The following is a 6,854-nucleotide window of genomic DNA, read 5'->3' as shown; positions in this document are numbered from 1 at the left end:
TTGGTTATAAATGCAACCTTCCTATGTATATTGAAACACTGCCTTAAAAAAACAAGTAAATGTAGGGATTGCTAATAACAATCCTTCAAAAACAATGCAAACAAGATGGCAGGGATGGCATGCATCATCCCTACATTACAGCAGAGGCAAGAATTAACATATAGCAATATAACCAATCACAAACAAGTTTAATTTATCCTATTTTTATCTGCTAATATTATACTATACTGTGTGCAAATGCCACCCCTACTATCTTGTTTGCATTGTTTTTGAAGGATTGTTATTAGTTATCCCTACATTTACTTCCTTTTTTGATAATTTTCTTTACTTTTCTATTATCTAGAATGTTTAATTTGATAAACTTGTAATGTAGCTATGTGGAATGTACTGCAGCTGGGTATGCACAAGTCTGACATATAAATGTTGGGTTATATGTATAATGTAGGATTTGTTAAAGCTGTAGCTATGTAGAATGTGCTGTAGCCGGGTATGTAGTCCAAAACATAAGGTTTGTATCATAGGTATGAGTACATTGTGATGTTTGAAGAATGTATTGTAGCAGTATGGAATTATTGATTTGCTAAATTGTAATGTAGCTTTGTTGCGTGTACTGTTGCAAGTTATAAAGGTTGTATCATAGCTATGTGCAATACAGGATTTGTTAAAATTGTAATGTAGCTATGTGGAATGTACTGTTGCAGGGTATAAAGGTTGTATCATTGCTATGTGCAACATAGGATTTGTTAAAATTGTATTGTAGCTATGTGAAATGAATGTACTGTAGCTGCTTATGAAGTCTGTTATATAAAGGATTTACCATACCTGCGTATAATGTTTGATTTATTAAGCTTGTATTGTAGTTATGTGAAATGTCCTAGAGCTTTTATAAAATATTTTGGAAAAGATAGTACTCTAGCCGTGTATTATATTTGTTGAGATTGTATTAGAACTATTTGAAATATACTGTAGCTGGGTATAAAGTCTGAAGTACAAACGTTGTATTGCAGCTGTGTGAAATGTACTGTAGTCTCATATGAAATCTGCTGTATAAAGGTTGTACTATAGTTGTGTATGTTTAATCTGTTAAACGTGCATTATTAGCTATACAGAATGTACTGTAGCTGGGTATGAAGTCTAACATATAATGTTGGCTTATACCTGTGTATAATGTTTGACTTGTTAAGTATGTGTTTTAGCTATGTGGAATGTGAATAGCTGGCTATTAAATCTGACATATAAAAGTTGTATCACAACTGTGTGAAATGTAGGATTTCTTAAGATTGTATTTCAATTATATGCCATGTTCTTCAACTGGGCATAAAATCTGATGTATAAAGGTTCTATCACAGCGAGTTGTAATGTTTGATTTGTTAATATTGTAATAAAGCTATGTGGAACATACAGTAGTTAGGTATGAAGTCTGATATATAAGGTTTGTATCATAGCTGTATTCACATTGTGATTTTTGAAGATTATTTTGAAGTGATGTGGAATGATTTATTTGATAAATTGTAATGTAGAATTATGGAATATACTATAGCTGAGTATGAAGACAGACATATAAAGTTTTCTCATACCTGTATATACTGTGCAATTTATTAAGATTGTATTCACTGTATGTGGAATATACTATAGCTGAGTATGAAGACAGACATATAAAGTTTTGTCATACCTGTATATACTGTGTAATTTATTAAGATCATATTCATGGTATGTGGAACATACTATAGCTGAGTATGAAGACAGACACATAAAGTTTTGTCATACCTGTATGTACTGTGGAATTTATTAAGATTGTATTCATGATACATGGAATATACTATAGCTGAGTATCAAGACAGATATATAAAGTTTTCTCATACCTGTACCACGTATCATGAATACAATCTTAATAAATTACACAGTATAAATATACTATAGCTGAGTATGAAGACAGACATATAAAGTTTTGTCATACCTGTATATACTGTGTAATTTATTAAGATTGTATTCATGTTACGTGGAATATACTATAGCTGAGTATGAAGACAGACATATAAAGTTTTGTCATACCTGTATATACTGTGTAATTTATTAAGATTGTATTCATGGTACGTGGAATGTACTATAGCTGAGTATGAAGACAGACATAAAGTTTTCTCATACCTGTATATACTGTAGAATTTATTAAGATCATATTCATGATACGTGGAATGTACTATAACTGAGTATCAAGACAGACATATAAAGTTTTGTCATACCTGTATATACTGTGGAATTTATTAAGATCATATTCATGGTATGTGGAATGTACTATAACTGAGTATCAAGACAGACATATTAAGTTTTCTCATACCTGTATATACTGTGTAATTTATTAAGATTGTATTCATGGTACGTGGAATGAAAACTTTATATGTCTGTCTTGATACTCAGCTATAGTACTCATACCTGTATATACTGTGTAATTTATTAAGATCATATTCATGGTATGTGGAATGTACTATAGCTGAGTATGAAGACAGACATATAAAGTTTTCTCATACCTGTATATACTGTAGAATTTATTAAGATCGTATTCATGGTACGTGGAATGTACTAAAGCCGAGTATGAAGTATAATAATAAAAATAGTTCCATATGCAGGTATAAAGTTTGATTTGTTACAGTCATATTCTAGCTGTGTGTAATGTACTAGAGTTAAGTATGAAGCCTGATATATTAAACTTGTATAAGATCTGTGTGTATTTGTTAATATTGCATTGTCGATATAGGAAATGTTCTGTATCTGGGTATGAAGTCTAACATGTTGTAACAGAATTGAATAAGTAGAGTTGTTGCTTGGAATGGTCTATTCTTTCATTGGGGTGTGTGTGTCTATGAGCCAGACTAGTTTCGAAGAATTCCACTCCTCATCAGTGACCCTAGACACTACCACCAATGAAATATCAGACCAAACCAAGTCTTCATACTAGTGAGGTATCGAAAATCAAACTGGTGTATTTACGTGTTTTATACTCACCAAAAAGAAACCTATGGAATGACAGGTTTCTTTTGGTGAGTGTAAAACACATAAATACACTAGTTTGATGTTGTAACAGGTTGTATCATAGCTGTGGGCAATGTTTTATTCATTAAAACTGTATTGTAGTTATGTGGAATGTACTATATTTGACAAATAAGTCTAAAATATAAAGGCAGTATCACAGCTGATTATAATCTTTAACTTGTTAAGCTTGTAATGTAGCTGGGTGGAATGTACATCAGCTGGGTATGAAGTTGAATCTGGCATAAAGTTGTCATACCTGTATACAATACTTGATTTGATAAGATTGTATCATATTTGTATATAATGTCTGATTTGTTATGCTTGTATTGTAACAACATGAAATGTATTATAGCTGAGTATGAAAGTTTGAGATATAAAGTTTGTAATGGAGTTGTTTACAATGTTTATTTGTAAAGAATATATAGCTACATAGTGTTAGATTTGTTTTCTGAGAGTGGCAAAAATAATGTTTTGTTTTATCACTTTTGCTGATGCCATTAGTTTAACAAATGTACTGAACAAAGTAGCTATAATTGAAATCTATCTGCAGTTTGTTTTTACTACTACTGTCAAACAGTATTGGATTTAAAAATGTTTAACAATATGGATTGCAATTAACAATTTATCTGTATACATTGTTGTGTTTTTAACAAAGAGCTAAACAAAAGTAACAGTTTATGAGTGTACTGTGTTTACTTTTTTAATACTGTAGTTGAACAATATGAAACTTATGTACAAGAATGGAATATGATTAATCCAAAACACAAATTGATGTAATAACTGACAGAATAAAACTATTTAGGAGGTAACAAGAGTTAATTCATTAAAAACAAATTAGTTTTTTATGCTACTGTAAGAAATGTAATCCAGCTTGTAGAATGGACATGGTTCTATACCTAAGAAAGTTCCATCCACAATTTCACCAAAATATATTGATATTTGTGTACACTGTAGTTATATTGGAGTAACACCACATATTTACAGAATACATAACAATACATAGTCACTATTTGTGAAACATACTAGTGACAAATTCCAAAAAAAATGCCATGAAAATTCTATGAGCTAATAAACATGGATTCCTCCTACAAATACACATTTAGTTTTGTTTTTTGCAAGAAAACAAAGTTACACAGTTAAATCTTTGTGTGCTATTTCTACCTTTAGTGTCAAAAATGTTAAAATAAACATCATGCTTAATTAACGCAATAAAGTATTACAACCTCTCAATATTTTCAAATATTAAAGCATATCTACAATATTAAGAAGTTACAACTTGACAATATTATCTGGTGATATAACATGTTAACACTGTTAAAATGTCACATCTTGCTAATGTTATCAAATGACACATTAAAAAAGTTAACATTTTCCTTACCTAAAAATGTATTTCACATAGATACCTACCTCTCTGCACCAGTAAGAGCTATTACCATGCATAAAACTGCCATGAAATTCCCTGCGCATGGCACAAGCCTTGAACCAACTCCCATCCCTACACATCTACCTGTACTGTACCAGCTTACAATGTAATCATTATAATCCTGTAGCCCTCTACCAATAGAAGGTGACACGAACTCCATGCGAGGTAATCCCGTGAGCACTGGCACATGATCATAGGCTCATTCTTGAGCCAAAGAAAATCACCAGAAGTGGGGAGAAAGAGTGGGAAGGTGGTGCAGAGAGGTGAATATCTATCTGAAATAAAATTTCAGGTAAAGAAAATGTTAACTTCAGAAAAACTACTTACCTCTCTGCATTACCAAGAGCTAGAATCCCACTCTGACAAATAGTGGAGGAGTCAGAGCTAATCAATTACAAAGATGAAACAGCAAAAGAATGAGAAAGCCAATGTGATGTGAATTCCTTGAAACCAGGATATGGTTAGTGGAGCAGCACCTGGTGGGAGACCACATCCTCTTTGCCCAACTTGTTGTTATTTGTTCATTTATATGTTACACTTACATCACATATGGATTTACAGTAAAATACTTTAGATAAACTTAGTGCTAGTGATAACATGTTGCAAAGGTGAGCAGAATGTGAGAATATCTAGTGTGGCTAAGGTGTTAGGCTGTTCCATCTTGGTAAAATACTGATATGAGATGTTGACTATAGCAATGGGTGGAGGAGCCCTCATCTGCTTCCTGAAGCCAATCCAAGTTCTGTCTAGCTGGACATATACACCAGAAACTGCTTGAGATTGTAATGGGATATCCTATACTACACTTCCAGGCAACACCCTAGCTCTACATCTCAAAAGAGGGGTGGGCCCAATCAGTCTCTTACCAGGGAGGAAGGCACCATTTGCAGAGGAAACTCTCCATACCGACATCCCCAACAGCTTGGGACTGAGGAAGTAAGGGTTCTCTTGTGCTCCACTAGAAGAATGGAAGAGAATACATGTTGGGGAGAACATCATGGGATTAACACTTTCCATTTGTCCCCATTCAATGTAGGTTTTGAAATAAGTATTCCCCATGAGACAACATCAAGCACTCAGTGGGTTCCGATGTTACCAGTCATAAAGATCATAAGGTGTAATTCTGCATGTAACATTTGACTTGGTCAGTCTTGCCTCCTCCATACCAGATCCCCTGGGAAGACTAGGGAATGGTTACTACAAGGAGAGAAATACCAGACACAGAAAACTGCCCAAGGATTTAAGCAATGGAAGACAAATGTCTTAAGTGTAGTCCACATGTTAGCCTGCAAGATCTCCTCCAAGTACCGGCAATTAAAAGAGGGATGAGTGGCTGTGACATGCTGAACTGGAGGGAGAAGATGCAAAAATGTGTGTCAGGTTCACCCTAAAAATATGCGAGATGGGTGAGTTGACAAACCTAACCTGTTAAAGTTTAAAGGGACAAGTTCTGAGAGAAAAAGGTCTGCTTCAGTAAAAATAGGTGACAGCAGTTCCCAAGAAAAGGGACAATCTTAGCAAGACTGCCTACACAGGACACAAAAGACAACTGAGATCAAAACAATTGTACAGTGATGAAACCTAGAGATGAGAGAAGACCTCCAATGGCCTTTCCAGGCAGTCCAAGTCTTTGGAAGAAAGGAGTGGACTGGAAACAAAATCAACTGGTCCCTATGATACAGTATGAGAGGCATCTAAAATCTAAATGTTTAAACAATAATGACCACAAGCAAAAGAAGGTAAACATATGTCTTGAGAAAAAACTTATATCAGGAAAAGGAGACCAATGGCTCAAAGGGGGCAAGAAAGAGCCTGAAGAACCACACAAAAGTCACAATAGGGGAGAAGGACCAGACGAGGTGGGGTGAAAGGAAGGGATTATTGCCTGGCAAGAGACAAAAGGTTGTAGACAATGCCTTACAATAACCTGCATTGTATGAAACAGACAGGCTCTAGATGAAAAGCCAGATACAGAAGGAAGTAAGATGTGATGTAGTAGGATGACATGGCTGAAAAGTGGCAGTGACAACCCACATGCAATTGATAGACGATGAGAGCAGAAAGCTGACAAGAGTGATAGAGAAAACAGACTATGCAAGAGAATCCTGTATGTCTCACAAGGGACCACAAAAATTAGTTGTAAACATAATTTTTAGATAATAAAATAATCAACCTATTTTAAAATATTTCAATAATTGTGGACATGTTAAAACACTTGAAATAATTAATAGAACAGTATTGCAAGACTTTTGTATTACATGAAAAATTCTTTACTACTAGTCAAAATATTGATACAAAAATTAATATTTAAAGAATTTTATAAACAAATATTAAACAATTTGTTTTTAATTATTTTGTAACAGATCAAAATACATAAATATCAAGAAGTAAGAGTTAAATATAT

At 33.5% G+C, this 6,854-nt stretch overlaps 1 long non-coding RNA gene across 1 annotated transcript; it reads right to left on the bottom strand.

The window, feature by feature from the left end:
- Nucleotides 1–303: 303 nt before the first annotated feature.
- On the bottom strand, nt 304–6,609 carry LOC111085724. Its single transcript, XR_002610537.1, has 3 exons — nt 2,431–6,609; nt 1,958–2,335; nt 304–1,862 (listed from the first exon to the last, which is right to left on the bottom strand). It is a non-coding gene; the product is annotated as an uncharacterized LOC111085724 (long non-coding RNA).
- Nucleotides 6,610–6,854: the final 245 nt, after the last annotated feature.

This window comes from Limulus polyphemus, unplaced genomic scaffold, assembly GCF_000517525.1.
Source record: "Limulus polyphemus unplaced genomic scaffold, Limulus_polyphemus-2.1.2 Scaffold576, whole genome shotgun sequence".
In the NCBI taxonomy this organism is placed as follows: Eukaryota; Metazoa; Arthropoda; class Merostomata; order Xiphosura; family Limulidae; genus Limulus; species Limulus polyphemus.
The sequence above is the reverse complement of the archived record's forward strand: the minus strand, read 5'-3'. Positions and strand labels throughout refer to the sequence as shown.